We start from the raw sequence: 10,371 nt of genomic DNA on the forward strand, positions 1-10,371 counted from the left end.
CCAAGCAGCTGCTTGTGCTGTCACTAGACCACCATGCCAGTAATATAATTCATGCTCATTCATTCAGGGAACCCTGCACTGGCATAAGGACTGGTTGACCATATGATTCTATAATTGTTTGCAATTAAATGAAGGAGATTCTTGTCAGGAAAGCACACAAACTGAAAGTCTATGAGGTAATTTGGACTCCTGTTTTTGAGAGAGGACCAGTGCTGCTGGATTCATCACCTTGAATATAAGCATAAATAAACTTGTGGACAGGTTGATCCTTTGGATTGGAGAGAGAGCATGAACACCGAGAAGTTCTATGCACTGAGCTGAATAGAACACCGGCCTCTCGGGCCAAAATTATCCAGTTACTTTCTCTCCTCTTTTTCCATTCTATTGCTTGTTTACATCTTCTGCTAATAGCACTGGATGAAGAGGTGAAACTACCCTCTCACTGGCAGTGGGGTTCTTGTGAAGCTCGCCATGCTTGGAAGCCCCACGGTAGGAGAAATGGGGCAAAGCAGGTCTGTGCCTGGCTGTGACTGGCTCTGTGCCAGCTCTAGCTAATCCAGCCTGGAGAAAAGTGCTGGGGACGCCAGAGGTCAGGATTACCAAAGTATGGAGCAGTGGCTGCTGTTCCTGCCCTTTGGCTAGAGAATGTACTTTGAGCCTGGGATCTCCCCTGGGATTGGAGGATGGAGCTTCCACTTAGTTGCCCACACAAATCCTGTTTACTTGAGCTATATTTTGACTAATTTCTCCTGCTTCAGGAGATGAGGTTTCTAGAAATATTTGCTGTGGTTTCTGAACCCTTTGGCAAATGGTTTGAATGATGCTGGGGCTAGCAATGGGTAAACCTGGGCCAACCTGTGAGCAAATCTGAGTGGAGTTTTCAGCAAACCTCATTCAAATCATTGTTTGCATGTAAACCATACAAATCTTGAGAGGTTTGCTACAGTTTCAACTAGAAATCAGGCAAAACTGGGTGGTTCTAGCTGAATTTTGCTTTTGGATTCACTGAAATCTGAAACTCAAATCCAGACTCACCTATGCATGCAAAAATTCACAGGAGCAAGTTAGCACAAAATCCTGTGAAACAAAACTGACGAGTTCCACATCGCTCTATTTATTATACCAGTGCTATAGCTCAAGAACCTTGTAACACCACATAGCAAGCATTGAGAGATATAGCCACTGATATACTACAATGCTTTGCTTTATAGTCAATCATATGGAAACATCTCCACTCTTTGTTGAGTATGGTTAACAAAAAAACATTTTGGGAAATAAAAAGCTGAAAAGTAAATATAAACATCTACTTTCTCCTGGTCAAGAAAAAAGAGAGGAAAGAGGGTGAATAGAACACAGGGCAACATTACATCTAGGGGCTGAGTGTGGGTGCCCAAGGGTAGGAGAAGATAATCTATCCCTACAACCCCAGAACTCCTGCCTGGGCATCAGTCTGTGGATCAAGGTATATATAGGTCTCCCATCACCTTTGTATCTGAGCACCTCCCAGGTTTTCAAAACTTATAATTCTTTCTCTCCTTTCCCTTTTCTTCCTCCCAATCCTGTAGGAGAAAGAGCTGGTTTATTGTTCTTTTGCATATGTTGGCACAATGTAATTTTTGAGAGGAAGCTGAATCAAATAAATTGTCATAATCTGCCTGTTGATGATCTCTGAGTACAGAGTAGTGGTGGGCCAGTAGCATTGCAGGCAGCATTAACACCCCAGTGGGGAGTCCTGACCAAGGTGGGGGCATCACCATGGTCTTGCTGCTTGCTGGATAGAGTCTGTGAGAAGCTCATAGAATAGCAAGGGCCCCCAAGAACACATCCGTCTCTAGCATGCCTGGAAGTATTATGTCTTCTCCTGGCTCCATGATGGCAGCTCCAACTCTATGGCCCTTAATCAGACCCTTACCTTGCAGAGCAGTGTTTTCTTGTATCAAGATCTCTGAGGTTTACACTGAATTTCCCAGTGTTGTTTGCTTAGGCCTTTGTACACAGCCATCCAATAACTTTTTGTATAACCAAGCCAAGTAAATGGATCATCAGGAAAGTTAAAGCATAAGCTGTGTTCTGAAGGAAAATCCCAGAGATTTTATTAAACAGACCACTGAAAGTACTTTTTAATATGCAAGGTAAACAAATTAAAAAATCCCAGCTTGTGGTCCAAGGGCATTCACAAATTGGGAATGACCCTGGCCCTGTCTGCCCCAAGAATACTAATGATGTAAGAGCAAATGGGGGCAGGGAACCTCTTGGGAGAATAGAACAGGTCAGTGAGGGTCTTCTGTTGAATGCACCAATCTGCCTGGCTTTGACAGGCTCTTTGTCTGACTCATGAGAACACAGAGGTGCCAGGGTGGCTGGCAGAGGTGGGATGTCTGCTGGGCTAGGGTTCCGCAAGGTTCATTTGCTTATTTTTTAAACTTTGCATTCAGTTAGCTGGTGATACCTCCTAGGTCTCTGACACCAGGGAGAACACTGGCCCATAGCTGAAGCAAAGGGAAAGAGTGAGGAGCACGAGGAAAGATTCTGACATGAAAAGAGTTTTAGATACCAAATAATAATACAGCAATAATCTGTTGTGTTTTTCAGGTGTCATCTTCCCAAAAGCTGTCTCTTGATCAGGGCTGGTAAAGCACAAAATCCTAACAGCCATATTGTGGCTTTTGCACCTAAACCACGAAAAAGCCTGGCAGAGAGAGAGAGAGAGTGTAGATGTGCCAATGGAAGCAGTGCATATGCTCATACGGCAGAATGCTGAGTCAGGCAGGATGTCTCTGGACAGCCAGCGAACACACTTAGCAGCAGCTCATTTGCACAGCATGTGCCTCCCTGTCCCATCGCACCCCCTCCCCCCACTTCCAAACAGCACTAGTGAGCAAGTGCGAGCCAGGCCAGCCCACCCTCTCTGCCCAGCAAGGCCTCTTCTGGGCTGTGCACAGCCAATGGTATTACTAAGTCACTTGTGCCTTGCACTCAGGCGGCCAAATTCTGCTCTCAGGTACACTCACACAACTCTCATTGACTTCAGTGAAAACTGCCTGGGTGAAATCCTAGCCCCACTGAAGTCAGTGGCTAGGCTCAAACTGAGTTCAATTCACCCCAGGGTGGATGGGATGAGGCCAATGGAGTGTAAGCAGTGGGATTCTGGCTACTCAAGGACACCCAGAATCTGCCCTGGAATGAACAGCTAAGGCAATGAGTACCAATAACCGTCCACTGTATCCAGACAGAAAGGGAGATGATCTGTTCTCCCCTCATACTCACAAAGCATAAATCATGGAAATGGCAATAAACAAAGCAGCTCAAAAATCAAATAGAGCATAAACAAGTTGTGTTGGGGAGGAGGAAGCCGGCAGTCCAGCAAGCAGGTCCAACAAAGAACACAGGCCACAGCTTCCAAAAGTGACCATTGATTTTGGATACCGAACTTGAGACATTAGCTCTGGATTTTCAGAGGCACTGAGTACCCGCAGCTCCCGATGACTTTAACTGCATTGGAGGATGCTAGGCACCTCTGGAAATCAGGCCCAGCTGTCTCAGAGTGGGCTCCCAAAATGAGTGGGTTCATGTGCAAATTGAAGCCAGGGAATTTTGTTGGTTTAAATCTGTTGGTCATTAATGTAACTGGGAATTTTCATGTGGGAAACACGTCTAAATTGTGCAGGAGGCAGCAAATGCCCAAAGGAGAGGAAAATAAGTCAGCAAATTATTTTTTTAAATTCACAATTGAATGAGTCTGCACCACTCCTTCCAGAACCATCTTATTCCCCATTCTCCACTTCCTCTCTAGATGATTTACAATTCAGGCATTTTTAGAAAAGGGGCTATACAAACATATAACCCTAGAGCCCGCAGGTGAGCTAGATACAGCCAGAAGTTCCCCGGCACATGCCATCAGGGCAGCTTCCCCACCACCAGACAAGATGTTTTGTCCCTCAGCACCCAGCCAGCTTTGATCGCCAATTCAGGAAGGGGAGGGAGGCAGGGTCATGGCCCTGACATCTTCCTGACCCGACCTGCCCCTTTTCAGGCAGAAAGTGTCAGGTGCGTTAGGAGGCAGCCAGATTTGCTCTTCCATCTGCACTATGACTGACCGATAAGTAGGAATGCAAAGGGAAGACAAGGTCCCTCATGCCCCTTCCCCCTTGTGCATCCATGCAGGGGCCAGTGGCAATCTGGCCCTTACTGTGCAAGCTGAAGAGCAAGTAGTCCAGCCTTATACAGCAGCAGTGTAAATAGCATAAAAAGAAACTGTCCTTGATATTGTCCATCCATGATTCCATGATACCAGGGCCAACAACCACTGATTTTCTTACAGAGGAGGAGGTAGGGGGTGATTAGTTTCATGGGTCCCAGAATTGCTGGATCTAAATCCTAATCCTGGCCTGCACTTTGTGCCACTCCATTGGCACAAAGCAACCCTAAACCCAGTGCATTCACCCACCAGGAGGATTTCCCATAGCTCGGAGATTCTCTGGTGACACAGAGACAACGTAGACACTCCTATGACATCCCTTTTGACCAAGGGTAAGAGGCTTGGCTAGGGATCCTTTGTGTCCTGGCTATCCCTGTCTGCTGCAATGGTCCCTCAAGACTGCTGGCTGCTGATCTGGCACAGAACAGCCCCAAGATCATGAGCTTGTGCCTCACCTCCTTAGCTGTGCTGAGCTCTCCTCAGCCACAACTCAGGCTCTATCACTAGATATGCAGAATGACTCTTTCTATACAGATGGCCAATGTCTGTGTGAAAAATTATAGGTGGGTCTTCATATATTCTGCTATACGCTATATCTGATTTTTATGGTAAAGCCATTTCACATGGAACTCCAGCCTTGGACCCTAGAGCCAGGGTTAGTAAATTGGCTCTTTATAATCCTCCTGCTGCTCCTCTGAGGCCATTTCCTCCTTCTCTTGACAGCTTCAATCTTCCCTGTCCCACAGGTATTCTTAGAGGCAAACCTGGAATGGGGTGGTAGTGGCCCACAAGAGTTCCTCTCATTACCTAAAAGGGATTGTATACGCCGCTGCAATGTAACCAAGAGCAGATTTTGACCCATTATCTACTGACACTGAAGTTGGTGGTCAGCAATCAAAATAAAAGGAAATAAATAAAAAATAAATAAATAAGAAATAAAATAAAAAAGTAAAAGGAGCCTTTCTACTTCTCATGACTGAAATTTAGGTTAAAGGAAAGTGGGTGCCTCATGAGTTCCAGCAACTGAAGTCTTTACTGATTAATATTATCCTATTTGGCCTATATAAACTGATATTTAACTGATGAGTTGTATCCTGTTTGATCTCTAGAAAACGGTTATGAGTGTCCTCAGCTCCTTTATTTTGGTTACTTCAAAGATGATCCATAGACAGAAGTTTGTTATTCTCCTCTTTCAGTTATCTAAATTACAGTCCTCTCCAAAACGTTCATTCATGTGGATGGTTTTCAATAAATACAGACTTCTGCTTACTTATTTACCTGAAGATATTTTTCCAGTATTGCTCACTATGTCTCAAAATCATTTACAATAGGCCCTGCACATTATAGTTCATTTTTCCAGGGTGACAGTGAGATCTGTGCATTCAATAGTGTGGTTTTAGGCAGAATCAAAGGACTAGATGAGTAATGAGACAGGCTTTACATTTGTACCTTCAAGGATTTGTTGGCAAAGAGAAGGGGAGACTAGACATGGATTTAAGCTCAAAGCATTAGTTGGAGTTAGTAGGGTAAAGAGGCAGTGAGGAAGAATCCAGATGTTGGAATCACTGAACAAGAATGAAGCTGAGGAGGAACAAAAGTAATTTAACACATTGGAAAAAAGGGCTGATAGAATCTGGGGTCACAGCTCCATGGTTTTAAGTTGAGACCTTAAAAACAAGGTCCTATCTACTCGGCGTGGACAAAGATCCATTGGCATGTTTCCCTCCCTGTCCTTTTGCTGAGTCAGCTGTGTGCTTGGCTGCTTGATCCCGACTCTGCTGGTGGCTGCTTTTTGATGGTGCTGTATGTGTATAGTTTATGAGTCATTCTGGAATGCTTTGAGATGAAAGGAACTCTATCAGTCATTACTGTAACTACTACTGCTGTTATATTCTGCGGAAAGTTAAAGCAGGCAGAAAAATCTGACAAAAGCAGCACAGAAACAGAAATGGCACCAAAGGACCAAATTATCCTCTCATTTAAACCAGTTGAAATCTTGATGACACAAGGGTGCACCAATGTGACAGAGCTGAATTTGGCCTCTTCTATAGTCCACCTCACTCCAATAAGGTAGTGATTGCAGAAGGTTTGGCTGAAGCTAAGATTTCACATGTTTGAAACGTAAATTTTTTGATAGTAGATGGTTCTTTAACAGAATAAGGCATAAAGACCCAGTGGATGGAAGCTGAGACTAGAAAAATTCAAACAAGAAATAAGGCGCAAATTTTTAACAGTGAGGGCAATTAATTAACCTATTGGAACAACTTATCAAGGAATGTGGTGGATTGTCCATCACTTGAGGTCTTTAAATCAAGACTAGATATCTTTCAGAGCATTAGGCAAGATGGGAGTTTAGGAAGGAATGAACCCAATCTTGTATTTAGCAGAGTTGCCAACCCACTCCTGCCTTGTAACAGGAATAAAGCTAAAGAAGAGAGTGCATAACTAAGTTCTGAGGATCGCAGTTAAGACCATATGTTTGATTCTTCTATCATTTACACTGGTTTTATACCAGCGTAACTCTATCGACTTTAGTGGAGTTGCTCTTCATTTACACTGGTGTAAGAGAAAGAAATCAAGCTTCATATCTCCTTAGACATACACATTATGTGGCCTTTCTTACCATTTTAACCAAATATAAAGAGTAAGTGAGCATACACACAAGGGTCTTGAGCCTTGTGTTCAGTGGCAAAGACCACATCTAGTGCCTAACTTTATTTGCCACCTGTAGCTCTGCTCCAGCTTGTGCTAGAACACAATAATCTTGAACTCCCTGCAGTGTTCCATGCAAGGCTCTGCAAGATCAAGGCCTAAGAAAACGGGACACTACCTTGACTTGACCTTATTCGTTACTTTAGGAGAAGTTTTGCCTGAGTAAGAGTGCAGGGTCTGGTTCAGTATCTGTGTAATTTTGGTCTGCTTCAATATTTTCAAACAGAGAAGGAAGTTAGAAGTGGAAAAACATCTTATTTAATGACATGGTTTAAATGCATGTAGTAATAGTTTGTTTTTAAAGCCGCCATAAGGGCAAAATGAATCAATTCCCTAGCTACACCCTATATCATTATGGCTTACCAAAGATAATTTTATTTGAACTCCTTAGTATGTTTTAATATTTATTCTGAAGGGGCTAAGAATTCAAAAATGGCTGAACCTTTACACTTAACATTGTACACATCCCTTGACCACAATGAATAGCAGTTTGAAAAAACTGTGGTAATAAAGTAAGACAATTATTAACCATGCTATGGCACATGGACAATAGAAACAAACATGAACTTTTAAGTGGCAATCTTAAATCTTATACTTGGGAGAAGATTTACCATGAAACAAACTGTGAGGTGGCACGGGGCCCCCAGTGACGGGGGGAAGGGGGCCCAAAATGCAGGACAAATATCTGACAAACTGCCCCTGACTCCCAGCCATCGGTGCAGCAGGGCTCAGACAGACAGGCTGCCTGCATGTCATGGCTGGTGGCCCCACGCTGCTCCCGGAAGCAGCCAGGTGCTGGCACGTCTCTGCGTGCCTCTGGCGGGGGGGAGGCGGCTTCATGCACTGCCTCCGCCCTGGGCAGCGCATGGAGAACTGCTGTCCCCTTCCCCCCAGGGGGCGTGCAGAGACATGCCAGCAGCAGGGCTAAGGTGACTCCCTGCCTGCTCTTCCTTCCTCCCTCCCTCCCTCCCTCCCTGCTGCTTCACTCCAGAAGTGGCTGGCATGTCCCTGTGGCCCCTGGGGGGGTGGGTGTGTCTTCACGCGCTACCCCCCGCCCCAAGTGCTGCCTCCGCAACTCCCATTGGCTGGGAACTGCGGCCAATGGAAGCTGTGGAGGAGGCACCAGCAGGCAGCGGCACATGACCCCCTGGCCCTCCCCCGCCTAGGGGCTGCTGCCAGAGAGGTGTGTGTGCTGGTCACTTTGGGAGACGCGCTGCCCGAGGTAAATGCTGCCCCCCTGTCTCCCTCCTGCACCCTAACCCCTTGCCCCAGTCCAGAACCTACACCCCACACCCAAACTTCCTCCCAGAGCCCACACCCCTCACCCCTCCTCCCACATCCCAACCCCCTGCCCCAGCACATGATGTATATAGTATATCCTGCTGTCTGTTCCCCAAGTACAGTTTGACAGACTTGCAAAACACCATTTTGTTTCTTTTTAATTGTAATTTTATTACATATCAATGCATTTTGAACAGTAATTTAAATCAGTTTTGACTGCTTGATGGCACAGAGATAGACAACATATTACATTAAGGGGCTAACCATTTGTATTTTTTGCAGGGGAGGTATTCTTCAAGGTAAAATGAACCCTAGTGAACTCTTTTGGTATTCATGTAGCTGTAATATGTGATACTATATAGACTCCCTTGTAACAGAGCATCAGTTAATATCTATCTATTGTAAAGCGTTGGTCATAATTGGATTTACACTTTTCTCATAAAGTTGTTGAAATGTAACTAATTTTACTGTAATCATGATCTTTAAAAATTGAATGGTATCTTTTATTGAATAGCTGTTGCAGGACATCATTAGCTTGTGGACTTTAATATCTGGAGTATAATATAATTTCCATGATTCCATTAAACATCCATCAGGTCTGAAGGCTGGGTTCAAGGCTACTGCATTTGAATTACCAAAACGTATACAAATTGGAAACTTTAAAAATAAATAGAACAGAGTACTGCTGTAATTTCTTTGTTCAAATCTACCATGAGAGTGAGGAGAATTTCTTTTTAAACAACGGAATCAGATCTATGCATTATGAAAACAAATGGCTTAGAAAAACAAGGTTATAATGCCATCTGGGGGTTTATGTTGACATCACAATCCAATCAAGATGAGAGTATTTGGCAATTTACAATTGCCTGTCAATTGTTCTAAAGAATTATTCTCTACACTTCTACACAAAATATAGTACGCACTTTCAGAATCCCTAGCATGGTTAGAGCACTGCTTTTTTCTAATTTTTCAGTACAAACATATTTGCTATAGAGCAGAAGTAGAAACTCCAAAGCATGCAATGTAAAAACAAACATAACAGTATGACAATATATATCATTATGCTGCTTCCCTTCACATGGCAAAATGTGACTGGAAAAACACAAAGAAAAGAGGCACAAAAATATGCACATATATTCATAAAATGCACAAAAACTCCAGAGATTACACCACAGATCCAATACAGAAAAGTCTGCTGGGTTCCTGGAGGCAGAAAAATGATCATTCAAGCACAAATAAACCAGATAATTCAGCAAATTGAAGCATTAAAAATGGAAACAGATCAACCATATTTCTAATTCATTAAATAGCTACAAAAGTAGGCCTTTGTCTGGTTTTAAATTAGGGATGTGTGAAATGGTCCAGCTAAAATAAGAACTGACCTTAAACTTTGCCATAAATTATAACCAAATTTGAACACTTTTGTAGTTAGAAAAAATGTGGATAACTTCCCCCCATCATCATTATTTTTCCATTTGTATGCACTTCCATATTTCTTGGTTATGACTCAAACCAGATGGGAAATCAACAACATATTTTGCATATTTAAATGTTAAAACTATAGCTGAGTGGAGAAAGGTAATTCTGTTTCATGAAGGATTTTAGTATTTCAAAATCTGATTTTATTGTGATTAGGAACAAAACCCAAAAATTCAAAATTCTCTCTGAAAGGGAATGTGGAAGCCTGGGGCCCGCAACTCTGAAGCAATCTACATGGTGATCTGCCCCTGGGACACAGACCTTGGGAGACCTGGAATCTCTGACCTTGGGGCAGTCTGCATAGTGGGCAGCCCTAGGGTCCCCAACAGCCTGCCAGACAGCCTGCTGAAGATCTGGCAAGAAACCAAGTAGGTTTCTGCCAGACTCCTGCCTAGGTTTGGCTGGAACTTCAGTGAACTCAACCGATTTCTACAAAAAATGTTTCAGTTTCATCCAACTGGCAAATTCTAATGAAACAACGTTTTGCTGGAATTTTTCCAACCAGGTCTAGTTAAAACAATTTTAAAAAAATCTTGAAAGAGGCCAATTGTGCACACAAATGGAATCTATGTAACCATCTTTTTCTATTGGTCTTACCCTCACTCCCACTGTTCGTGGCATCTTTTCTTCAATTAGATTGCATTGTCTTTGGGGCAGGAACTGTCTTTTACTACGTTTATATAGCACTTAGCACATTGGGC

Source organism: Chelonia mydas, chromosome 5, assembly GCF_015237465.2.
Source record: "Chelonia mydas isolate rCheMyd1 chromosome 5, rCheMyd1.pri.v2, whole genome shotgun sequence".
Lineage (NCBI taxonomy): Eukaryota > Metazoa > Chordata > Testudines > Cheloniidae > Chelonia > Chelonia mydas.